This window comes from Nyctibius grandis, chromosome 2 (genome assembly GCF_013368605.1).
Source record: "Nyctibius grandis isolate bNycGra1 chromosome 2, bNycGra1.pri, whole genome shotgun sequence".
NCBI classification, from domain to species: Eukaryota; Metazoa; Chordata; class Aves; order Nyctibiiformes; family Nyctibiidae; genus Nyctibius; species Nyctibius grandis.
This window is the reverse complement of record NC_090659.1, coordinates 6446056-6473651: the sequence shown is the minus strand read 5'-3', so window position 1 is coordinate 6473651 and position 27596 is coordinate 6446056. Positions and strand designations below refer to the sequence as shown.

The 27596-nt window shown below is 40.4% G+C and overlaps 1 protein-coding gene across 1 annotated transcript in view; it reads right to left on the bottom strand.

The window, feature by feature from the left end:
• Positions 1-695: 695 nt before the first annotated feature.
• VGLL3 (vestigial like family member 3) overlaps positions 696-27596 on the bottom strand; it is a 108317-nt gene continuing 81416 nt past the window's right edge. The window contains exon 5 of the mRNA XM_068425484.1: positions 696-718. The gene's annotated coding sequence lies outside the window, so the exon portion shown is untranslated. The remainder of the gene's footprint in view (positions 719-27596) is intronic.

The window sequence follows — 27596 nt, the reverse complement described above, 5'->3', positions numbered from 1 at the left end:
TCCTTCTCTTACATAGCCACACCAAGGCCAGCTGTGCTGTGGCCTTCTGTGAGTCAAGTTGAAATTGTATTCTATTTCAGACTCCATAAGCAGTGAAACTGTCTAGTTTTCTATGTCTGTGCATACCAACATGTATCCATCTTGCCTAATGCAGCTACTAAATTAAAAGATCCTACTGGTTCTAATTGGTCTTCCTGAGTTAAAATGTTTTATCTATTCCACTTTAGGTAAAGCTCCATAGAGAGTCTATTTATAAATTTTGCCAACATGTGGTTAATGCTTTTGACCTTTGATGGTAAGCAATTCTAATGGTTGTGTAACACAGCAGCAACATTTTTCGTTACCATTCTGGATGTTCTTGTTTGGGAACAGTCTGATGGACTCTATTACCTGCTCTCTGTCTTTCTCTCTCTGTTTTTCAGTCTGCCAAATAAAAGGAATTATTTGCTCAGAGTGCAGATCAACTGAGTTTTACAGCAGCTCATGAGCAACAGTCCACAGAACAGTGCACACGTCAGCTTCTGAGAAAGATATTGACATCAACCCCATCAAAACGCACAGTCCTTGTGCCATATTTTTGCCGTATCAGAGCCAAAATGAACATGAGGGGAGGAGGTACCTGCACTTGTGTTCACAGGATAAAGTATCTTCAGTTGCATCTTCCTCATATGAACAATTCCTCATATGCAATTACGTCCTGGATTCTGAGTTAGGGCAGCTGAGGGGAAATTAAGGAGGGCCAACTTAAAATACTAAAATTAAGCAATTGCTTAAATTATAGAGGAGAGCTGGGTCTACTTTAAAGAAATCACAAATCAAACTTTGAAAAAGTTATGAAATTGTTACTTTTTGTTTTCATCAGCCCTTGTATTTATTTTAATTCACTGCTTTAGATGTGTCCTACAACTCTACCCTAGTTATGTTTATTTAATGTGTGATGGACAGACTGGTACATACATGATTTCAGAGTGATAGGAAGTAATAGTGACAGGTCCTAAATCTGACTGTTTGGAGATGTTTCCTTAAATGTCAGCTGTTGCTGTTATGGGAGGTATTTGTCTTCAAGCACTTACCTTCACAGCCCAGCTGCATGCTTCCACCCAGACAGTTCCTGGGTAGCTAACTATGGGGAGGCTACTTGAACCATAGTGTCAGCATCTCCAGACAAATGGAGATATCGTACCACATATGTTTGTGTATAGCTGAGTTGCTTGTACTCCAGGTTTTTCTAGTAAACAATAAACTAGAGGAAGCTAGCCAATGTTGACCCCACACTTCCTAATCCAGACATAGGATAAGGAGCAAAGGAGCACAGGGCTGGTAAACAACAGCTGCTGCAGGTGAAGGAGGCAGATGGGGCATGATACTGGAGCTTGCATATGTATCTGGGTAGGGAAGCCTTGGACTGTGGAGGTGAAGAGTTTGGCTTGATAAAGTCAGAGAGTTTTAATCCCACTCAGGTAGGTAAGCACAGGAGGGATGTGTTGCAGGAGAGCTGTGGACAAGGGGATAGAGGATTCCTCCTCCTACATTTATAGACAGTACAGCACAGAGTAATTGCCTTCAGTGCCCTCTGCAGTAACAAGAAAACTGAGTTCCTGGTCTCCTACTTTCCTGAATTGCTGGTTTAAGATTTTTCTGGTTTAGCTGTGTAAGAATTAGATTTAAACCTTTGGTTTGCAATGCAGGAGAGGGAATCTGCAATGGAAGAAATATTGGCAGTGTTCCTTCATCATTTTTTGAGCTGTTGGAGTGAAGCAGGATATGCCTTCCTAATTGTTGAGTTCTCAGCAAAGAAACAGGATTCCCAGCATGCATTCAGGTCTGGGAAAAGGCCAGAGCCAGTAGTACCACACCAACCCAATGTCATCACTTACTGGCAACCTGCCACAACAGAAACTGCACAGTTGAAAACCATTTGGTTACACCAGTGGTTCAGTTTTTCTTGCTGGAAGGATGCTTGTCTCCTATATTGAACTTTAAGAAAAGCATAACTAACTCTAGCATAACTAATTCTATTTCTATATTTCTCCCACACAGCTCCTGGGATCCTGGAAAGGAGAACACGAGAATACCGTTGTGTGTACACTTTATAGACAAGTGAACCAAAGCACGAAGAAAGTAAGGACTACATCCCAGAGAGGCACTGCAAATGCCATTTATGGCAAGAAATGCCAGTGTGAAATCCAGACATGCAGTTTAAATGCTCAAGGACCTAGGATACTATAAGAACCTTCAAGCACTACTGTAGTCATGCAGCCATCTTATCTCCTACCCAGGGAATACTGTCTGATGGGCACACTTTGCTTCTTTTGAAATGATTCCCACTTCTGGTACTTTAGTTCACATTCTGGACTGGTCACAGCACATGTGTGCACACACACACACACGATGGCCTTCAGGTGAATCTGTCCCAAAAGATGAGGACCAGGTGTGCACCTGATGCTATCCAACCGCTAATGAGCTCTCTGCAGACAGGCCCAGACTAGTGCTAGTCCAGAGGAAAACCCCTCGAACACCTGCACTGTGACTGCTGGCTCCTCTGCACCAACGGTTTTGCTCTGCAAATCTGCTCCTCCTGAGCTATAACTTGCTGAGAGCCCCTAAAACATGACGACACAGCAGCTACAGGCATCTGCCTGTTAAAAAGAAATGCTCAGAAGCAGTGCAGGCCCCACCTCTTGCGATCCTGAATTCTCTGCCATCCTCAGCCCGAGGCATCTTCACAGCTGTGCCAGCTGCCTAAGGGCTTAGCCACAAGTTCTCCTGAAGTGCTGGTCCTTTAAGGAGCTGAAATATTCACCGAGTGGATAGCCAGGAGTATATGTGGTAGCCAAGTGACAAAGGCACTTCCCTGAGGAGAGGCTCTGCTCTCTGCCTGGAGGTAACTTTTCATATGGATCACACAGCAGGAGATATCAACCTCCTTGGTGTTAGAAACCAAACCCAGGATTCCCCAGCACTGGCACCCACAGGCCACCAGCCTGAGATGCTGTTTGGGCTGCACATCCTGGGACTCTAATGAAAATAAATCCATAAGCAGACACTGCACAAGGGCCGTGTTTTCTGCAGCCACAGACTACACAGCTGGACCCTCCTGCATCTCCCGTGGGCTGTCTGAAGTGTGTCCTCCAGTTAGCTTTTGGGGCACGTACCTCCCTTCATGCACTGTGCAGACAGTTTCAGCACCCTACAAGTTTGTGAATTCCACTCCTGGAAGCAGCTGCCTAAAAATTAAGTGTAGCAATGCTCAGTACAACTACTGTCACACTCACTGGTGGATCTGGGTCAACATGACAGGTCTGGGGCCAGAGCCAAAACTAGGAGTGGAGAACTTGGGCATTTCTTTTGCAGATTTTGTCTGTCTAAATTACATTCTCAGATACACAAGTCACAGACCAAGATGAGTGCAATAGACACACACTATCTCCCTTTCATTGGCATAAAAAAGGTATTTTTAGACTATAATTTGATTGCTCTTATTGTTTTTCGTCACCACAATGACAGCCTTTAATTCAGTGCTAATTTGAGTCAACAAGAGATTTCCTATGCCAGCAAAGGAGTACAGATTGTGATAGTTATTCTTGACACACTGCTTGTAATATATAGCCTCCAAGGACTCTTCTATCCAATGTCTTTTAACCTTCTTCAGTTGTGAATTACAGTCTAGGAATTTCATTACATATTTATCTGTAAGGTCACATACGGCAGAGTGACTTACTCCACATGCCCCAGAAATAGGACTGGGAGAGTAATTAGGTTAATGTGTTAACGTATGGCCCTTGGAGGACTCGCCTGACAAAAAAAAAAAAAATGAAAGGGGGGGAAAAAAAGAAGAGAGACTCATGGAAAAAGAAGTAATTGACAACATTTCTTCACACCCCTAGCCAGACAACATCTGTTCAAATTAGACTTTGTGAATTTGACACTATCTGAACAGCAGGCCTAGTCCAAAAGCCACCAATAACTCTTTTTCCCTCCTTCTCCCTTTTCGACAGAAATAATCAGATCTAAAACAGATTCCTTGGAAAGGGATATGTGCAAATGGATTTTTTTATGCCGAACAGAACCTTATTAACATCAGTGAAATCAACATGGGTGTAAGAGATTGCTCATTAAAAGGTGGAATCTCCATATTCTGCTTTTCCAAGAACTGAGATATTTTAAAGACAAACATATTTCTTATTCATCTTTTCTCCCTGGTGACAAGTTGCTATTGGACACCTTATTTAATAGCTTTGCAGACACTCTGTGCAAAGAAGAGTGAGAAAATTTGTCTCATCTGAAAATGGATTTTCTTTGAGTGGGAAAATCCACAGATCCAGCTCACTTGGCATGAGGATTACCATTCTGAGATAAGCTTAAAATGTCACATCCGTCCAAACACTTTTTTTTTTTGTTGTTTTTGGCCAGAATGTTTAGAAATAGAAGGGGAAGGGGTATGCTATATTTAAAGCCTCCTTAAGAACTGTAATTCTTCTGCTAGGTGTATTGGATCTATGGAGATGGCTACTAAAAGAAAGGAAATTGAAAGCAAGAAAAATCTCTATATTTAATTTTACTACTAGAATTCACTAAATGCAACTTTCAATGTCCCATGCAGAAGAATTCCTGCAGACAAAACTGTAAAATCTTATGCATGAGTATTTGAATCAGAAATGCTGGCACATTTATCTGACCACTGTATAATGCACAGCGTTCACAGCCGTACAAGAATCGTAGAACAGTCATACCAGGCCAGATCAAAGATCCATCCACTCAGCATGCAGTTTCTGATAGCCACAAGTAGTGGATAGCTACAGATAACATGGAGAGAGACCCTTCCCCTGAATTGTCTTTAGAAAAATCAGTTAACTAAAGGCAGCTAAAATAATTCATGAACTTCATCAGATGTGGCTGAAAGCAAAACTAAATTAAGCTGTGATCTGGCTATTTGCATTCTACAAGCAGAAAAATAAAATCCAAAATTAGCCATTACTCATCCTAAATTATTTGGTCACATCTAAAACTATTTCAACATATGAAATTATTCACAGATTTTTTTTTTTCTTTAGCTAATAATTACACTTCACACAAAGGAAATTGTTTAATGTTTAGCTACAAGTTAGAACACTTCTAGGACATCTGTAATATTAGATCAACCTTTAAAGACAAGGATGGATGAATTTCAACAACAGGAATTATTTTCTCTTTTAGTCTGATCCAAAACAGCAAATCAATACCACAAAGGTTATGTTATGCCTCCTTTTGCTCCAGAACAGCAAGCTGTTGATGTTTTGCTTTTTGTAAATGGCTCATTATATTAGTAGAGAAGTTGTGCATTGTCTGTCTCTGAAATCACTATGCCTTTAGGATTTTTCTCCCTTAATAAGTAAAGTGGCTCTTGAAGCTAGCAGCACTTAGAAGAAAGTTTGCTTTATGGAAAAAAAAACCTGAAAATTTACACATGATTTCATATACATGGCATCTTTGTCATGTTAGGATTGAAAACACTCCCTCACAGCTACCGATGAGAGTTCTCAGCTTTTTTAATGCTGTTCAGTTTTTCATTTTTTATGCTAAGTAAGGAATGTCATATAACAATAAAATTTAGCTGCTTACAGGAAATGTTCAATAATCCATCCTCACTCAAGATAGCTAATGAAAACTGAGATTCATCAAATTCTGCTGATATAAGAGACTAACTGCAGCCAGAACACATTTATCTAACATTCTGGCAACAGAGAAATATATAGTCTCTCTTTTAACTAGAAAATCTGTCTCCCTCAGTTTGATTCTACGAGGCATAAGCACGAATAAAATGAAGCTGCATGCTGCATGTACTGACTTACAAGTTCACTAAACAGAAAGGACACTTCCAAAATCATTTTAGTTGGCAAACAAGGCATCTGTGCTACAACCCATGCAAATGGGGGATCCCTAACCAAGTGTATACTTAAAAGGGCAAAGCAGTGTGACTTCTCTCTCTGCTGGTCACTATACAAACAACGCCCCAGAAAGAGGCATGCACTTCAAGGGGATTTCAGAAATGTAGGTGTAAAGTCAACCTGTTGCAAAAGAAGGCGGCAACAGTGAGGATAACAGCTGCACTGCAGGTGAAAGGCTTGAAAAGGAGAGGTAGAGTCGTCATTAGAAGGGCCAAAGCCCAACTAGAACTTAATCTGGCCACTGCCATAAAAAGCAATAAAAAATGTTTCTATAAATACCTTAGCCACAAGACGAGGGCCAAGGAGAAGCTCCATCCTTTATTTGATGCCAGGACAAACATAGTAACAAAGGATGAGGAAAAGGCTGAGGTGCTTAATGCCTTCTTTGCCTCAGTCTTTAGTAGTAAGGCGAGTTGTTCTCCAGGTACCCAGCCCCCTGAGCTGGAAGACAGGGACGGGGAGCAGAATGAAGCCCCCATAATCCAAGGGGAAATGGTTAGCGACCTGCTATGCCACTTAGACACACACACGTCTATGGGGCCAGATGGTATCCACCCAAGAGTACTGAGGGAGCTGGCGGAAGTGCTCACCAAGCCAGTTTACATCATTTATCAGCAGTCCTGGCTAACTGGGGAAGTCCCAGGTGACTGGAAATTAGCAAATGTGACACCCATGTACAAGAAAGGCTGGAAGGAGGATTCGGGGAACTACAGGGTTGTCAGTCTGAACTCAGTGCCAGGGAAGATTATGGAGCAGATCATCTTGAGTGCTATCATGTGGCACATACAGGACAACCAGGTGATCAGGCCCAGTCAGCATGGGTTTATGAAAGGCAGATCCTGCTTGACTAACCTGTTCTCCTTCTATGACAAGATGACCCACTTACTAGATGAGGGAAAGGCTATGGATGTTGTCTACCTAGACTTTAGTAAAGCCTTTAACACCATCTCCCACGGCACTCTCCTGGAGAAACTGGCTGCTCGTGGCTTGGATGGGCATACACTTCTCTGGGTAAAAAACTGTCTGTATGTCCGGGCCTAAAGAGTTGAGGTGAATGGAGTTAAATCCAGTTGGTGGCCGGTCACAAGTCGTGTTCCCCAGGGCCCAATATGGGGGCCAGTTCTCTTTAATATCTTTATCAATGATCTCGAGGAGGGGATCGAATGCACCCTCAGCAAGTTTGCAGAAAACACCAAGTTGGGTGAGTGTCTGCAGAAGGATCTAGACAGGCTGGATTGATGGGCTGAAGACAATGTATGAGGTTCAACAAGGCCAAGGTCCTGCACTTGAGTCACAACAACCCTGTGCACTGGTACAGGCTTGGGGAAGAGTGGCTGGAAAGCTGCCTGGTGGAAAAGGACGTGGGGGTGTTGATCAATGACTGGATGAATAAGAGCCAGCAGTGTGCCCAGGTGGCCAACAAGGCCAACAGCATCCTGGCTTGTATCAGAAATAGTGTGGCCAGCAGAATAAGGGAAGCGATCATCTCCCTGTGCTTGGCACTGGTAGGCTGCACCTTAAATACTGTGTTCAGTTTTGGGCCCCTCACTACAAGAAGACTCTGAGGTGCTGGAGTGTGTCCAAAGAAGGGTAACGAAGCTGGTGAAGGGTCTGGAGAACAAGTCTTATGAGGAGCAGCTGAGGGAACTGGGGTTGTTTAGTTTGGAGAAAAGGAGGCTGAGGGGAGACCTTATTGCTCTCTACAAGTATCTGAAAGGAGGTTGTAGCGAGGCAGGTGTTGGTCTCTTCTCCCAAGTAAGAAATGACAGAATGAGAGGAAACGGCCTCAGGTTGCACCAGGGGAGATTTAGATTAGATGTCAGGGAAAATTTCTTCACTGAAAGAATTATCAAACATTGGAACAGGCTGCCCAGGGAAGTGGTGGAGTCACCATCCGTGGAGGTATTTAAAAGATGTGTAGATGTGGTGCTTAGGGCCATGGTCTAGTGGTGGACTTGGCAGTGTTAGGTTAACGGTTGGACTCAATGATCTTAAAGATCCTTTCCAACGAAAACAATTCTGTGATTCTCTCATTTAGAAACGCACAGAGATGGGAAAGGGTTTCCTGCTACTATGGCCTGCAATGGAGTCAGCAATGAAAGAGAAAGTGACAGCTGGATCACCCTGTAGCCCAAAAATGAAGCACAGGGTCTATGCAAGAGCATTTGGCTATTTAACCTGCAACTGCTAAGGGGGCACGGTGTTGCTGCCCCTCCACTTCTGCTTGCTGCATTGCTTTGTCTGGCTGTCAGGGAAAAATATGGGAGTTGGATGTAGGTAGGCTCTTATCCTCTGACTCTTCTCTCCCTTTTCCTGTCTCTCTGCATTTATCTCTCCTTCCCTCCCTCTTCTGCACCTGTAAGTTTTATTTCTTGGCTCTATCCATAATACACTGAGAATATTTTTCATTAAACTCTACTGAAAAGGCAGGATATTTGTATTGCTCAGGCTCAGGTGGGGATGAAAGAATAAATGAAGCTGGAGGCCATCTGCTCGACAACTTGATAGTTTCTATTATAGAACTTATTGTTAGGAACAATAAAGAGAAACTCTTTTTGTCCTTAATGAAAAAAAAAAAAAAAAAGGAAGTTGGAAGCATATTATACTTTAAATTTGCAGCAAGCAGACTAGGAAAAATAAACATTCAAGCAAATGATGAAAAACAAACAAAATTTGGTTTTGCTCTTCCACCATCCATGGCAAACCAAGCCCAAGTCTTTTTTATGTTTACAGACCTCAGAAAAAACATACTTCAATTAAAAGACAAGTTATTATACAAAAAGAATTGACCAAATTACCATCAGAACACAGGCAGAACTGCAGTGACAAGCCAGGCTGGGTCAGGGCTGGTCACCAGGGTCAGCCACAGCCCAGCCATTCCCTGGCACCACTGCAGGCCCTGGGCCCAGCCGGGAAGACAGTCCCTGGGCCGGGCCAGGGCCTAGGGATCCATCTTAAAAGCAGTTAACCTCTTCTTGCCATCTCCTCCCACCCCTCTGAACATGCTTTGGTTTTCACAGTGCCTGCCTGGAAGAACCATGGACCAGGTTTTTAGTTCTCCACTTGCACTGCTGAGTCTGCAGGACACAGAGTACGTGGCAGCCCCTCATGGCTGCAGCCCCCGAGGGCCGGCCAGTACACCTTAGGAGAGCAGACATGGGCCTGACGGCTGAAGAACAACATTTTAGCGCACACCATGCTAGACCAGCGTTTCAAAACCAAATCTAACTCTCTTTACCGCCTTTCATTCAACACTGTTCTTTTTTGTTTCCCTCAGAAACACCCACTGGAGGCACATGTTTATAGCTAGGTTTTGAAGCTACCTTTGCCAGTTTCTGCCAGGATGAGGGCTGTTGCTTTAGCATGGCTGACAAGGGCAGGGAGATGAACCCGATGGCAGGGGAGGGAAAAGTAGAAACAGTCTTGTCTCACATGCCTGGCTGAGGCTGAGACTAAGCCAATGCTGGGGCTGCAGCAGGTACCTGAACCACTTTGGTGGTGCCCAGATAAATTGTGTTTGACAACACCTGATCTAGACAACTTCCGGAAAAGAAGCAGTAAAATGTAGCCAGTATATTAAGAGCAATAGAAATAAACTTAATATTTTTGGCTTTCACGAGTCTCTTCCTTCTATTCATGTCAGAGGAGTTTTTTGAATGGGGAGTTTTTGTGCACCCATACGTGCACTTCCCCAAAAGCTTCCTCCAGCAAAAGGGCCTCTTTTCAAGCTGTCTCCTCAACAGGAGCTTGTACACTTACTAATATAGAGGGAGGAAAAGTGTAGCGTGGTTTGAGCTTGTACTCATCTTTCCTTTCAGGTGGGATGCTTTTTCTCTTTCCCGTCCATTGATCCTCTTTGTGAAGAAAACATTCAGCTTCATTGTAGCTACTCTTCTAATGATCTTTAGGCAAAGGTGTAAGAGATTTGTGTATGTCCCTTGCATCCAGTGGGGTCTGACGGCCAAGATATTCTAGACCTTATTCTCACATAAAATTTATACTATTTTAACTACACTAAAGCAATACAGACCCTATAATGTTGTTAGCCTGATATGAATGCATTTATCAGTACATCTCTGTCCCCTACAGGAAAGCAGTAACAACAATGATAAAAGGCATTTCTAGAATGGTATAATTAAAAAGCCCTTTGACATTGCACAGGTTTAGCTGTATTAGTAAAAACAAAAAAAAAACACAAACAACCCTGTAACTGACTGACAGCACTAATCCACACACAAACTCCTTTGAAATTCTTCTAAACAAAGCTGTACGCTTTGGTAACAAATACAACATACCGTATTAGCACAGGAAATGTGCAAATATACTGTTTGCTGACCTATGGAAAGATTTATTTCCATATATTTTCTTGCCGGTGACGCACACAGAACGTTACAAATATATTCGTACAACAGAAGAGGGAAGCAGATGTAGACAATACTAGTCAAGGTATATTTAAATGGAAATCTGCAGTAATTTTTTTCTTTTTTTTTTTTAAATTGCTTTAAGCAACTGTAGATAGCAATCTAGTATTCACAAAGTAAGCCCTAATTTGGACTGCTGTCTCATTTGAACTTTAAGCGGGGTTTTTTTTGATTCACATGGCAGAGTGTTTTAAAAGAAACACATCTTGGTTTCTACGTTTTCAACATCAATGAAGAGTTGCAAATCTCACTTCACATATTATAACACTCATTTCAAGTGGCTCTTGCTAGGAGACAATGCTTCTAAACCTGTCCAATAAAATATCTGAAATACTTGACTAATATAACATTTTCCCTATTTGCCTCTTTAATGACTAATACATATTTTGTGTAGTGACAGAATAATGCCACGAACACCACGGAGTTATGCCACATGCTAAAAGAGTGCACGTGCTCTCTCACTACACTTGAGCACTGCACCTGTAGGGTTTTGAGATGTAAACCACCAAATCAATAAATTTCATCTGAGCTGAGAAAACTTAAATTCTGGAAGATGGAAGTGAGTAAGGATGTCAGCCTCAGCAGAAACGGGAATCAGTTTTCAAATCCAGATTCCTTAAACGCAGCTCAATAACTTAAGTTTTAAGCATGAAGCTTGCAGATACTCAGACTGCAGACTCAGAGGAAGAGCCAGGCACAGTGGTGGTGTGTGCCATTTTCATATCACGTCTGTGTAGACTGGCAGGGAGCCAGCAAAAATTATTTTTACCAAAGAGAAAAGCAACTTTCACTTGATAAAAATTTTAACAACCTTCAAGCTGAGAACTCTTCAGTTTATTTCCTTCTTGCTCCAAGTTTTTGTCACTCAAAAATGTCCAGTAACCTAGCATGTTTCAAATATCTGGTCTATTTATTTATGTATTACTGCTACAAAAGGCTTAACATAATCACAGAATCAACCAGGTTGGAAGAGACCTCTGGGATCATCAAGTCTAACCGTTGCCCTGACACCACCATGTCAACTAGACCATGGCACTAAGTGCCATGTCCAGTCTTTTCTTAAACACATCCAGAGATGGTGACTCCACCACCTTCCTGGGCAGCCTATTCCAATGTCTAATGACCCTTTCTGAAAAGAAATTCTTCCTAATGTAAACAGAACATAAAACAAGACAAACTCTTGTGCACAATGTAAAACCAGTTTCTTACAGAAATACAATTATTATATCTTACAGAGGGGAAAAAAAAAAAGCATCTTTAAAACGAACTGCAAAGAATTCAAGGTGTCTCTCAGCCCCTCAGGTGCATTTCTGGCCCCGTAACTCCACAGTCTGACAAGGGCTCCTAAGAACATGCTCGATTCCAAAATACTGTTAAGTCCTCACGTTCATTTGGCATTAATCCCTTACAATGATATTACAACTCAACCTCAGCGTATTCATGTAGGGAGAATTATAGATTTCAAATCTACAATTCAAATCTTGAATTACAGAATTGAAGATTTCTCAGCAGTGTGCTTGCGAGCTAAAAGCCCTATCAAAGCCAGAAAAGGACCTTTTCTCTTGTCTATGTCAAGGTTGGGTTCACACAAATGCTAATCTTAGAAAGAAGAAAAGCTCATTAAAGAATGTTGTGGCAAGGTACGTGCTATAACACTGTATTTAAGGTTTCTCATGACAGATAGGAAGGTCCTGATGCTGAACCATGAGGCCAGAAATCAAGATCTGATATTGGTTTTCAGCTCGGTCAGACTCCTTTCTGATTTTGTGACAGCTAGTAGTTTTTCTATGCCTTTGTTCTGCCACACTACCCATCTCTCTCTCTTGATGAGAAAAACAGACTCGATACTTCCGTTTTGTGTTTCCAAATTGTTTTTCTTTTAGAAGTGCTTTATAAAGAGGGTAGTTTCTGTTCAGCACATCTCCTCACATGTGTTCCCCCAAGTACATTTTCATTAAGTGAGCTATAAAACTATGGGCCAAACTCTCTCTTTTAAGAGAGTCTTTGACACCAAAGCTTGTTAACCAATCCATTGAGGCATAAGAAGTGGAATGTTACATGAAGTAGTATTTCTGAAACTGCAAAATACCTCCCAGTTGGCTGATCATGCAGGTGACTGTTGTTCCACATGTACAACTGTTACATGCTACAGAAACTGGAAAAATGTGAAGTCACATCCCTAAAGAGGAATATATGAAAAACAGGTTATTTCCCTCCTCTGCTTACTGAAAGAGAAATTAAAATTTTAGGTTAATTCAAAACCAGACACAGTTTAGTTCTAGCTCTTTAAAAATCTTTGAGAAGAGTTGTAACATTTCATTTTGGCAATATCACATAAAGATAATTTCTGCCTTTTCTTTAGCATTGAACTGTTTACCAAGTTTAGTCTGAGTAGACATAGTACTTAATTCCTCCAAGAGCAGCAATTTTAGGAGGCAAATCTACCATTTCTATGTACTTCAGTTTCTACATTGAACTAAAAGTGAGTTAACTGCTCTATCAGTAACTCCGAAGCAAAGCTAATCTATCACTGGGACACAGGACCAAGGAAAGCTACATACTCATTTCTGGCTATTTTTCTTCTAGATAGAGTACAGTTCAAATATAAATTACAAGCTTGAGGAAGGAATTACAAGATAAGATGTTATGGCCCGAGTTATACAGGAGATAAAACACAATTATATTGGTTTCTTTGAGTGCTTCCATTTCAAAGTTTCTGTTAATTGAGTCTTTCACAAAAGAGAATGCCATAAACAATGAAAATGAAGAATACCCAAGCCAGGGAAATATTCCAAAAGATAAGAAAGCCACTGTTATCTTTTCACTAGCTAGCAGAAGGCAAGTACTAGAAAGTATGATTTTTAAACTACATGGCAAAGTACTGGCAAATATGAAACTTCTTTGGCAGGTATGAAACAATACGTTGTCTTTCTGGAATATAGTAGCACTAGAGATACACGCCAAGAGAATTCAATCGAACTAAACCATCATAATTTTAACATATATTATATATATATAGTAATCCAAGGAGATAAATTCATTAGAGTAGATTCAAAACAACAATAAGATCAATGCACTCAGAAGGTATGTGGTATAGTGCTTACTTATTTACTGTTGTGACTTCAGAATAGAGAGCATCTCTGATGATGTTAGTTGCAAATAATGTCAGCAGAAGTGTTTACAGCCACTCAGGATGCTTAGGAGGGAAATTAAGTTGCTTTTTACCACTGGCAGAGTACTACAAACATTATTCTTGAATGCTGCTTCAGGAGTCAGCATTTAAACATGGTGATCAGATTTAGAACAGAAAGCATCTCTGCATCTGAGTGCATGCAAGTGCCACAAAACGCAAGGCTAGGTCTGTAATGACTGCCATTAAATCCACACCACCATTTACTCCTCTGCAGCATTTTCTGTTTACTTTAGGGCAATTTACCGTAAAACTTAGCCATTAAAAACAGCTATGCCTAGTGTCAGGACAAGGATGCCCCATGATGTGCTCCAAAATCTAAGCATCCACACATTTAAGATTTTTATTACAAAGGCTGTTCAAAATCTATGTTACTGTTCTCTTACTCTGGCATCAGTGAAAGGTAGCGCTATCTCAGCTAGATAATTTGCTACTTAGGATTTGAAAGCTTTGTGCTGAGGGATTCTACTTTCACTTGAATTAAAATATTTAATTTTATTCTTTGGTGTTTAACTCTGGGGTTTGAGAGAAGCTTCCTGGGGAAAAATTTAACTTAAGACATCCTACTTATAGGTATATATTGAAAAGTTGCTAGCAGGGAGGCTAAGATATTTCACAAGTCATTTACTAGAGTGGGAAAAGCTATTTCTGAAGTTGTCCACGAGGTGTCAGGAAAAGCTAAGTAAAGCTTCAGTGGTCCCTTCGCGTCAAGTTGTAAAGCAGGAGCAGGAACTGCTTCCACTAATTAATAAACCCATGATGAGCTAGGGAGCACAAGAGCTACCAGAAATAGAGGTGATGAAGTCTGGACCACACATGGGTTACTGAAAAATAGAAAAACCTCTCCCTGAACACTTGTTTTTTGGAACTAATGTCTGTGTTTGTAATACATGCAGTATTTAATACACTCCATTTTTAAGGAAATCCAATCTGCAACAGCATTCCAGCATTGTAATTAATATCTAGAGTCCAATTTCATTTTTATTCCAACTTCATTTCAGCTTCCTTTTATAGAAAGTAGTTTTGCAATACTCAATTTATCCAAAAGGCAACAATTTAAAGGAATCCAGTGACAAAAAAAAAAAGAAATAAAATAAAAACCAGTGACCCAACTGAAAACCACCCACCACTGATGTTCACACTTTGTAACTAGAACATTGGAATACCAAGTATTTTTACTGAGAAATCTCATTAGTACTTTCATATTTATCCATATTGCAACAACAAGAGAGCCTAGGCCACAATACTAGATTTTTTACAGAAAAAGTCAGTGCCTAATTTGAGTTAAAAATAAAAAGAATGAGTAATGAAAAAATCAGCCTCTGCCCATAGTTCCTAGAATTGGCGCTTTGTTCATCCTCTTTTAATTATCTCAAACTCTATTTGTCACTCTACATTTTCCTTTTCTTTCACAACCGCTGTACACTGGAAAAAGGATCAGTCTCTCGGGAGTTACGTACTGGTTAGGCAACAGTCATTAATTAAAATGAATCAAAACTCTCTGGCTTTGTAAAAATTATTAAATGGTATTCACTTAATTTTTCTTCAGTAGAACATGAAATAAGTTTTGAGAAATTATTCAAATTTGGCCAAAATATGAGCCTCGAGAAAAAATATCCAGAAAATTGTTTTGCATAAGTTGGTAATTCATGTAAATGGACAGCCTGGGGAGAGAATGCCTCATACCGTTCCTTATTCAGATGTTTAAGTGATAATTTTTTGTTTCTAGAAGCACAAGTACCACAGTATGCAAGTTACATCTGGAGAAAAGGTATGAAGTAAACATGTTCTCTTTTGTTATACTCAGGACAGAAAATAGCTACTCCAAACATGCAGTGAGCAGTTTAGAAAGCCAAAGAACTTAGCAAGTATCAAGCTTCTACAACAGCAGATCAAACCATGCTACAGGCAACCTGTGACAGAGCTCTGCTGCAGATTCATGTGTGCTCTGCTAATAGGAAACTTCTAAACTTGCAGTCTACAACTACCTGAAGGGAGGTTGTAGTGAAGCGGGAGTCAGCCTCTTTTCCCAGACAACTAGTGATAGGACAAGAGGACACAGCCTCAAGCTTCGCCAGGGGAGGTTCAGGTTGGACATTAGGAAGAATTTCTTCTCAGAAAGGGTCATTAGACATTGGAAGGGGCTGCCCAGGGAGGTGGTGGAGTCACCATCTCTGGAGGTGTTTAAGAAAAGCCTGGACATGGCACTTAGTGCCATGGTCTAGTTGACATGGTGGTGTCAGGGCAATGGTTGGACTCGATGATCCCAGAGATCTCTTCCAACCTGATTGATTCTGTGTGATTCTTAGATAATGGTGTCTTAGTAATTAGGAACCTTCACCCAAGTTAAACAACAGTGCTAAGTACAATGGAGAATTAGTCTGCACTGCATTTTCTCAAATTTTTCCCTCGCTTTTTCCATTTGCGGGAGGTGTGGGGGGAAAGGCATTTTCAGTAGAAATGTAAGATTTTGTAGGGAAGACCTCAGGACTTTTCTGGCTGATCTGGGTTCTCTTTAGTGTAGTTTCCCAAACTTGCTGAATCCTCCATTACCCTGTTAAATGAACAGTCATATTTGTCATTGCAGAATGACTGTAAGATGGCATGCAATGTTACAGACCATATCAATATAAGTGGCTGCACAAAGTCAGTTTTCTCCATAAAACAACAGAAAGCCAGTAGGCAAAATGCAGCTTCAACAACATCAAGGCAGCAGTGGACACAACAGCCCTGAGATCAGACTTTATCTCATTCAATATTGACACTTCATATTGGGATTAGGAGAAAAGACCTGCTGGGTCAAGATCATCATATATGCATACATGGGCAGAGGCATTGAGTGTGACAAGGTCATGAGGGCAGGAGGCACAAGTCCAATGAAAGCAGAGCACCCAGACATCTTCCCCATTCCTCAACTCTGTGAATGTTTCACAGCCAGGGAGAAAACTCAGTGCTGAGCATGTGTGAGAGCAAAAAAACAGCAGAGGTAGGGAAGCCAGAGATGGTGGCAAGTCTCACACCCAGAGCACAAGACGTGACTGTTTCCTTCCCTAGCCCACCCCCATCTTCAGATCATCAGATGCTGACCAGCATTTTATTACATCATTTGTGCTTTGCTTCTAATCACATGGATTTAATTCTCTCATTAGCACTACTGCAACGAGCGCTGCTACAAAGCATTGGAAGTGCCGGATTCGCAGTTACGGAGCAATGCACAAAGATGTGTTTGCCATTTACTGATTGCTCACAGCGTGGGCCTTTGATCCTAACCAAAGACAAACCCATCCGTTCTGTAAATGTAAGGATCTTGAGTTTTTCCCTTTCATGGATTTACTGAAGATCCTTAGGAAGGCCAGAGCTCAGCCTTACTTTGTTCACCTAAGGACACCAATAGGCTAAATTCAGTTCCAAAGAGAAGGAAGGTCATGAAATATTAACATTTTAATTCTGTTTTTGAAAAATAAGTTTGTCTTTTCAAGATTTTCTTCACTTGCGTCAGAATTGAATAAAGGCTAAACTGTTTTGCTTTGCCATTAACTTTAAGAGCATGCAACTTTAGTATTCCACCACAGCAGAGAGGCTATAAATTAGCCTGTCTTCAGCAGAGGAGTGATGGCCTCATCTGAAGTTCTCCTGGCTCCTGTGTTTATTAGTGATGTCTCTGCAGGTGCTCCTTGGATGAGTACAGAACAAACTGTATCAACCCCATCTAATTTCCCTCTCAGAAAGGGTAACAAGCCTTGGGACTAAGAGAGAAGTAAACTTTGTATCTTGATGTTAGTAAGACATGGTGCTGTCCTGAATCACATTCTTATTAGGAAGGAGGGCTGTGTGGCAGGTTCAAAATTGTATATTTAAAAAAAAAAAAAAAACAAACCCACACTTAAAAGAGTTATCAGTGATTTGTTTTCTAACTGGAAAGGAAAGGGGGAGGGTTGTGCAGGGCACTGGTTTGGATTTGGTACTGTTACAAGTTTTCTACAGAGACCTGAATGAGGTGGGACAGTGTCCTTAGCTTAGAAATGGGACCACCTTGGCAAGGACTATGCAAAAAGATACAAGTAACACTAAGAAGCAGTCTGGAAAAAAATAAGCTTCAAGATACAGTGCAAAAATTCCGTCAAATGACAAGCACAGGGCTTTGTGTTTGGGCAAGGACAAGCAAGTGCACAAAACAGGATGGGAAACTGGTCAGGAAGTAACTGCTGAAGATGTCCTGGGATTAGAGCAGATTACCTAATAAAACTAAACAATACCAAAACCAAAACAAACCAAACAAACCCTGGGATATGTAAACAGGAAGCCTAGTAGTCTCATACAGTAACCCTTCCAATTTCATTCTGAACTGGTAAAGCCTGTGTTGGAATATGTAGTTTTCAGCATCCCACTTTAAAAATAATGGAGGTATCATAAAGAAGAGGTCTGACAATTATTACAGGTACAGAATACATGAGTTATGAAGAAAGATTGTCACTTTTCCTTACTTCTCCCCTTATGAGCAGCTAATTAAATCTTCAGATACAGAAGGGTTTTAGCAATGTTATTTTGCCACACTGAGGCATTCTGGGAACAAGGAATCAGAAAAGTATGGATCCCTTATGCTAGGTCAGAAATGCATTAGACGTCTAAGACAACATAGGTAAGGGTCTATTACAGACTTCCCCCATAATTAGGTGAACTTCAGAGACAGTAATTAAAATTCCATTATTAAAAGACATTAGCTTCATCTATGCAGAATGGAGAGTGAAGGTAAGTAATAAAATGCTCAGAAGCACTTGAATGTAATCGAAAGTTATCTTTGGATATTCACTAAGGCCACAGTGGTTTAGGTTAAGATAATGCTATTTTAGACACAATTTTGAAAGGTAGCATGGACCTTAGAGATAAACATCACAAAAATGATCGTGAACAGAGCTAACACAAGTTTATAACATAAGAGATCTGCAGATCAAGCTTATGATTTCAAAAAGGCAAATCTAGAAAGTCAGGGAGTTCACCTGGACTGAAAACTCAAACATCTGAATTGGAATTTAACCAAGGCAGAGATAGTACACCCTGAGGCAGGAGATAAGTAATGTTGCCATGTCCTCATATGAAGATAATACAGGATCAAACATACCTCCAAAAAGAGAAAAGGATTAAGACAGTAGAAATAAGGACATAGCTACAAAGACTGGCAAAGGGACTAATGACTAGGGAGAGCTTCATATTATTGGTCATCAAGCGTGGGAACAAACAAGCGTTGCAAGATGCGGAGTCAGAACTTATGGAGTAAATTAATAGAAATAACAAACTTTTCAGTAGGCATACACTGGGGAAAAAACCCAACATAAAAAGAATAGAAGTTAGTTTATCATATAGAAGGGGTGTATTTAAGATAAAAATTAATCCATTCAAATTCTAAGGCTAGATTAATGTTCTGCCTCGGTTTTCAAGAAAGTAATTTTGAATGCAGAATGAAGGATAAGTAGCTAACGAGATGAGGAGTCATTACATGTAGTATAGAAGCACTTTGCCAAAAATTTACACCCAATAACTTCAAATCAGAAGAGTTGGGTCTTTTCTTTCCCAGAATGATGACAAACTTTATACTTGAAATCACAGGTCCTATAAAAAGGGTTAGATGTGTTGGTGGTGGTTTATTTTTTTTCTTTAAAAGATGTCAAACTAAGGTAACTGAAGAATGGCCGGGACCTATAATACCTGTACATAAAAAGGAGAGAAGAGATACTCATTAATTAGCATTCAGTAATATCCAAGAGCTATGAACAAGTTTTGGAGGAGGTAATTAGAAACAGACATAAACAGGAAAAATTAAGAAAATGCAGCATGCTTTCACTGAAGATATCTTAGATAAAGCCACTTCTTTTTTATTAAGATAGCAGCTTCCCCAGGAAAGGGGTTGCTTTAATCCAGAATATGCTTAGCACATTTGATCTGGTCTAACATGCACAAGATGTATTTATTATCCCTACCATTTATTAAAACGGAAAGGCTAGAAACGAGTAGAAAAATTGTAAAGCAGGTTAAGAACTGGCTAAGGGAAAAATGAGAATGGCATTTGCTGGCAGGGAAATTACTGGCGTGGAGGAAAGTTATGAGTGAAACTCCACGAACATGGGTGCTAAATATTTAATTAAAGCTGGTGACATAAAAATGCAACAATATACTGAATAAATGCTATGGATGAAGGCTCACAAATCAAAATAGGCCGAGAAGAAGGAAGATATGGTTGCCCTACAGAATGGTGAATCCACCAGTGATGTATCACTGTGAAAGGACAAATGTGATATATCAGGCTACGTTTTCCACAGAAAAGTACAAAACACTGGTGAGCTCTTCACTGGAGATACACACTTGAACCATGAGTAAATGCATCCAAAAACAACCACAGCTGTAAACCACACAGACCACTAGTATGACAATCAGAAAATCTGTAGAAAAGAGTGATTCACAGGCCTACTAAGATGAAATTATTGCTGTCTATCCTGATGAAGTAAAAACACCAGGGAAGCAGACACTGATTTAAGCTAAGGGACAACATCACCCAATGAACTTAAGCAGATCATCAATAAATTTTGACTAGAAATTTGAAAATGGTCAAACACAAGAAAAGTGATGTTCTGGAGTAGGTAGTTATCAAAAGCAGCCGGGATGAGAAATCTCAGTAGTATAGTTCAGAAAAGAGATAAACAACATGAATACTCACGGCAGCAAAAACTAGACCTCTTCACCTAGGTGGTCATTTGGGGTACACACTCCAGACTGGAATAAGAACCTGTGCACTTTTGTACTAAGAGCAGCCAGCATAGTTGTGAAAGATTGTCTGGATGAATCCAAGTTTTATAGGTTAATTTCGATTTGGGAGTTGGGTCAGTCTTCTGGTCAGAGTTGTTTTTCTTCTCCATCTTAAATATGATTCACTTATTGCTAACATGTGCTGTGTCTGAGTAGCAGGAGGAAACAGTTCTGCCTCTGAAGCACAGGATAAAAAAAAAGTGCAGCTGGCTTGTGTATACACTTGAAAAAAAATAGTCTTGCCGTTTTTACTCCTTTAGAAGTGTTGGGCAGCTTGTACTATTAATGCCATATCATTCTTTGAAGGCAGATTCTGATATCTGTGCCAGGAGAAGAAATAACTTTCATCTTTTAAAAGAATTAGTTGCTGGTGCAAGAGGTCATTACAACATTTTCCTGTGAATCACGGCCTGGATAATAAAGCCAATAGTCTAACAAGACTTTGCATCCCACTATTGCCCTGGGACTCTGAAGAATGCACATTGAAAAAATCAAATGCAAATTATCTGTGACTGCACGCCACACAATTGCTATTGTTAAAATAAAACAATCAATCAGTAAAATTCCAGAGATAGATAGAAATCCTTATCACATTAGTGAGTCATGCACAAAAAGAAACTGACAGGATAGTAGAATTACGTTTTTTTAAATTAATTTTTTTTTTATAACTGGATATGATCAGAAGTATTTATATCACATTATCTTGATAGCCTGCAAAGTCACAATGGAGCTGTCTTGGACCCTAGGAACTGTATGTTAGAAGGTTTACCTATTCATGCAAACGCTCAACTACACATCATCATATTCACCACATGGTCTGCCCTCTAGTCAAAAATTCTGAGCTATCTCCACATGATTCAAATGATAGGCCCCAGCAGAAGAGGGAGTCCAGCTCAGGGCTGAAGCTGAAGCTGTAGTAAAGCATATTTGTGAGGCACAAGGTCAATTGTTAATTAGTCCATATTTTGGAGATGGCATAACTAAGATGTAAAAATCAAGAAGTCATCAAAATAGTAAGTAACGAACCTGAATTTTTTAAAAAAGCAAGTGTACAAACAACACCCCTTCACACCCTATCTTCATGTTTCTTTGTGTTCTGCACATACAGACCTAGACTGTGTTGAAGTCAACAAGGTTGATTAAACACAGGAATAGGTTACCCACAGATATGGAGGGATTTCCAGCACTGAAGATATTCACAGCCCACCTGGTCAAGACACTGAGTGATCTGAACTCACCTTAAAGTTAGATGCAGACAAATCAGCATAAAGCCTGGAGCCATGCTCAAGGTTTTACTAGGGTCACTCAGCATTGCCATTTGAGGAACATCCCTGCCATGGGGCATGCCAGGAATGCACCCAGCTCTGCTACACAGTAGAACACAACTGCCTGTCTCAGCAAGTACAAGGACTGCTTTCCTAGATTTCTCCAGAAGCTCTCACTTCCCTTTCCTACACCCCTGCAAATTAACCTTTGTTTGTGACTTTATCACAGGTGCCTAGAATCCCTTAATCCAAAGTGTTAAGCAGCTGACTAAAACCACAAAGTCTGCCTTGCAAAAAACTCAGAAATGTGGCCACGTATACACTGTAGAAGAATTCTGGATAGGAGTCAGAGGTGAGGTCAGCCCGTCCTTCTCTCTTCTGATTATGACCAGTTGTATCAAGAGTCAACCTACGCTACATCACTCAGCATTTTTTTCTAAGAGTAAAAATACTTGGAAAAATTCTTTGCATGTGAGCCATTAGAAACTGGATCACCATAGAGGAAAATAGGAACATCAGTTGATCTTCCTCTGTGGTTAAAAAATGATTTTTTAATTTAAATTCGACCTCTGCTTCTCCTTTCTAAATGACTTTTTAATGTTGAAAATATTTCCATCATTTCAGCCATTTTTTCAGTCATTTTCTTTACTTACAGGAAAAGTTATCAAATTACTAAATATCCTACCATAACATGGCAAACCCTCTTAAAAATTCTTAGCAATTAATTGGGAATTTTTAAAAAGCCTACATCCCAGGCAGCAGCAATTTCCAAAGTCAAGGCCCAAGCTGATATATTTGGAGTTTCCATACATTATTACTAAATTCTTACACAAAGGTTACTGGTTTAATGATGCATACACTGTATCACAGGCAAAGAGATATCTCCATACTGTGTTTGAACATAGCCATGAAAATCAATTTTCAGTTAAATATGGCCTGATATACCTAAATGGGTGAAAGTCAATTTAGAGAGGTCCAACAGTAAAATCATTATTAACTTATAGAGAGAGATATATATGTAAATATACACATTAAAGAAGCCACACATATATAAAGCAGGATATCTCTTCACGCGTGAGACTCCAATCTGCCACCAGTGAGAGAGGGTTTTCTCATGGTGCACGTCTGAGGTTACCCAGAAAGATTTGCAATATCTCCATTTGCCATAGGCTGAGTCCTCACAGACAGTGCCAACAGAGCTTTATCCCCATGTAGAACTGTAATTTTAGCCACCATTTTTTTGCAGTTATTCCATTTCCATAAATCCTGTCTTTCCCCTCTTAGTTCACAACAGCTTTGTGAGAGGTGCCTCACTATTGCTTCAAAAACACAGGAATAGCAGAAAAAGGGCCATCTCTTCTCAAAGCAAAGAGAGAGAGCAAGAGTGCATGTTTCTGTTAACTTAGAATAACTGCCCTGAAGGATAAAGGAGTCCTCTCCTATTCAAGATCAGAAGATAAGCCAGCACATCTAGCTCTCAGGGCATTTTCCTACTGTTACAGTCCAAATGAGTACTGAGCACTGTGGCACACTGTCACCACAGAGAAGACAGTGCCCCAGATTTGCAAGTTTTTTTTTTTCTCTCATAACAGTAAACTTTGTTTTAGTGGATTTGATAAGATCTCGAAAGAAATAATTTTTTTAAAGCTAGTGCTTAAATTATGAATTATTGATCTTTCTTTCTGTATGTTCCTGCTCAGGTAGCCAAGTAGATGAGAAAACAGTGATTCTAGCCCAAACCACGCTTTATCTTGAGGAAAACGAAATCTGAAAAATGGAATTCTTCCTTATATGGAATTATGAATCCAGGGCCAGCTCTCATAGTTTCATCCTCTTTGCAAGCACCATACTTGTAACGGTGCAAAGTACTGAGACGCAGCTCCTTCTAGGCAGAACATCACAACATCACAAGCTTTGCTGACTGATATTTCCATCACTTCTGCCTTTGATACAGATGCCTCGCTGAATAACATTTTCATTTTGTCTAGAACTATGGCAACCTGGGCAGCTGCCAGAAGGCAGCTTTGGTTGACAACTCAAAAGAGTGATTCTCAGGCAAAACAATTAGTGGTAACTGCTCTTTTCCAGGGAGGCAGACTTTTTGGCAAATTGCACAACTAAGTCAGAAAATTCAGACAAGGAGAAATCCAGCCTGCTTTGCCCAAAGGAAGGAATGCAGGTTTTTACAGCGTGGAAGGAGGAATTCTTTTGGTCTCTCACTGTAGCTCCAAATACCAAAGCTGTCTGTGGCAAGGGCCTGCCCTGAAGGGTGCTCCACAGTGGCACGGTAGGCACCATCCCGCCTGGGCTATTCGGGGTGTCACACCATCACAAGCTACCCACAGAAGCAGCAGCACTGGAGCTTTCCTGCGGATGCATTAGCCTTGCAGCAACAGACTTGTCACTTCCCCAGCCCCGTGCTGCCCACCCAAGCACACCGGCTCACTGGGTTGGGTGATGCACCCCTCCACTACGCTGCAGACAAACACCAGCAGTACCCTGCACAGCATCCCCTGCCACAAAGGTCAAGTTCATCCTTCAGGCTTCTGTTTTTGGGGCAGAGCCCATCACAAATCCCACCCAGCAGGGGGCTCAGAGCAAGCACTGCCGTTAACAAGCTCTAACCTCCCTTAGACTTCTACACAGAGTCTTTCCAACAATCTCACTCTCACTCCTTAGTCTGTATTATTAAACAGCCTCTCTAGGCACCGGCCTCTCATTCCCCCAGTGCTGCCAGGCAGCACTGCCCACACCTAGGAAAACTGCTTTACTCATTAGCAGCATAGTGGCAATTGCAAGGTGAAATCCTTCCAAAGAATTTGCTTAAATCATGCCTGGAGAGTGGCTAAAATTAGTTGTGAATTGCTGAGCTTAAGCCCAGGCTTTCCTTACTTCCCTGTGCTTGATTTGCAGCTTGCTTTTTGGTCTTACTTTCCCCTCCTCACATGTCCTCTGTATGTTCATGAGAAATTTGCAGCTTTTTCCATTAACAAGCACTGAGAGTCAGTGACCATTTGTAAGCACCTCCCTGTTCGATATGTAATCCAACAGACTTGCTGAAGATACCTACGTGTCAAATTAAATTTTTTTAATCTGATTGTTGCCTTTTGAAATATTTCAAACCTATAGTTTTTTTTATTGATATATTTTATTAGATACCTGTTAGTTAGATGTTCTGTACCCACTCTCTCTACCAACAGTTTACAAGTACAGTCCAAAATTACAGGCCAGTTTAAACAAGCTGTAAGGCAAAACAATTAAGAAGATTCTGTCCCCGAGGAGTCTGCAGTCTAATTCATATACAAACAGTGTTGGTTTCTTCCTAGCTAAGAGTCAGAAATCTAATGCTCTTTAATAAGACATGCACACGCAGAGAAACTTGTTGCTGACAAAATGCTCATTCAAATTACCCTTTTTAGACACGGGAGAATGTTATTTCCCTTCCTATATTTTTAATTTAACGGTTTGCATAATTTTGCTTCCATAATACCCAGTGACAGCTAATACTATTATTTGCTTTCCATTTGTTTTTGCTTCCTGCTGTTGAATGAACAACCAGTGTTTACAGATCAGCAGCAGTTGTAAAGTGCCCTGACTTTCTCTTCCATTTCAAAGTTATGAGCGAGAAGCACATTATATTGGTTGCTCTGGCATTTCTGGAGTAGCTTAGGCATTCCCAGTGCAAACCACTGTTATTCATACTGTTATAATTCCTCTGCAGTTAAGTCATTACTAGCAATCAGAGCAGGCTTGTAGTACAATTCCTTATTTGGGAATGTCATGTGAGATGCCCAGAGCAGTATGAAAAAATAAAGGCCAACTTGTCTGGCTGTGGAGGGATTTATAGCAGGGCCACTGGCAGAGATCTGCTGGGAAGTATTAAGAGCTCCTGCTTAGCTGATCGTATAAACACCCAGGCCAGCAGGTGCATTACATTTGTACACTATCTTTTTCCTTCAGGTGCAGTATTAAAACTCCTGTCATCACAGCATGTTTACAGAAACTTGAATTATAATGGCCTTTTCCTGCAGATGGTTGAGCTGAAGGTTTTCTTTAGGTAAATGTGAGATTCGTGTAAAATCACTAAATATTTTTGTTCTGTTTCTGAACAAATGGCAATATTGCTAAGAAAAACTCTACTTCAGACAACATTTTTCTTTTAGTAAGAAAGAAGCCTCTCTTATAGCAGAACTATCTGATTATTAGTCACTAAAAATAACATCTGAGGGTGTTTACTTCCAAACAGCTGGACTCAAACCAGACTCCCTCCTTCCCAAAATACAGATATCTCACCCAAATGTGAAACTTTGGATAAGCAGCTTTAAACTTGACTCAAACCCATAACTTTTATTATTTGTAGATGTCAATTTTTTTAATGTACAGAACATTTGATTAGATTAAAAATTTATCTACTTACTAATAACCATACCCTAGGGAAAACCAAGACTGAAGTTAATGAATGAAATCGTATCTGATTAAGGGCACAGTAATAATTAAATTATTAGGAACAACTTGCAATTTTCTATTTTACATGAGAAAAACCCACCCACTCTGTGTTAATGCAATCATCTGCTTGGATGGTCAAAGAATTACAGTCAGGAAACGGATAAATTAATGTTTTATATGTAATTTTAGCTTAGCTCTCCATCTCAAGTGCTTTAATACACAGACTAATTGCACAATCACATTCTTTCCTGCTTTCCATAGCAGCCCTGTGTGATACATAACTATTTTCTACTGTAACGCTTGATGAGTCATTACTGTAGAAGAAACGGAGCATGTTTGCGAGCGTGTGTATTTAATGGCACTATAATCGAGTCAAGAAAATTCTCTCTTCCTGTAGTCTCCTTTTATGGAATTCAGGACAATAAAAACAGAACAAAAGTTTAGGAGAGGGTGCAAGGATGATCCCATATGTCTGGTGTCATTCTCATCCCTGAAGACTTGAATTCTGTCTAAAATCCAGTCTATTCAGCCACTGGTGCCCTGCTGTACACCTGAGCTAAGGCACTTCAGGTGAAGTTTTACCACATGGATGCTTTCTTTTTACTTTTCAATGAGTGGCAGTATTACTAAGAAAAGGTCAGCTTCAGAAAATAAGTATCTCTTATTAAGTAAAGAACCTCCTTTTGTAATAGAAATAGCCCCACTTCATGAATGTTTTTTTGCTTCAAGATGCAGCCACCTCTCTTGCCCTCATCCTGGCTATTTTTTGAACCCTCTAGATTGGCAGAAAATTAATCAGCAAGCAAGAAGAATAGGTTCCTATCAGTTTAGAGAGCAGAACCTCCTGCTCTCATCAGGGTGTGAGATGAATGCCAGTGCTAACCCAAAGGAAGTGGGGAGATGATCTTTTGGCAGCAGCAAGTTACCAGATGACCAGATGTTGTACCCCATTTTGACTCTCTATGCCTCATGTCACCCCCTGTCAATATAAGTATGACAGCATTCATTACTTCATGGGGATGCTATGAGGGCAAACATGCCAAGGGTTACAAGGCACTCATTACAAATACAAGGGTCTTATATAAGCAATGGGCAAATCTGTTTACTGCAGCAATAACCTCTTATTCTACAGAGGGAGAATTTGTACATAAGTGTCTTAAAATGGAAACTCACTTCTTTGGTAAAATACCTTATTGTGACATAGCTGGTGTTCTGTCTCCGTGCAGTTTTGCTAGGAAGATCCAGAAGAGTTACCATTCATAACAAGGGAGAGGTTTGCATGTGCAGTGCTGCTTTGGGTTTAATTTTCAGAGATGATGAGCACCTCTGACTAAAGAATTTAGTGCAAAGCAAGTCTGTGTCAAATAGTATGCATTGTGCTGGAGACCTCCTCACCTAGCACCACCTTAAGTATACCCTCCCTCCTTCCCACAAAAGTCATCCTGGCATTTAGCATTTGCAGTACAGCAAAACAGACACTTTCCTGCTCTGTAACCTCATATGTTACGCTGATTGCTCTCATCTGTGATCTGCTCACCAGCTGCTCCTG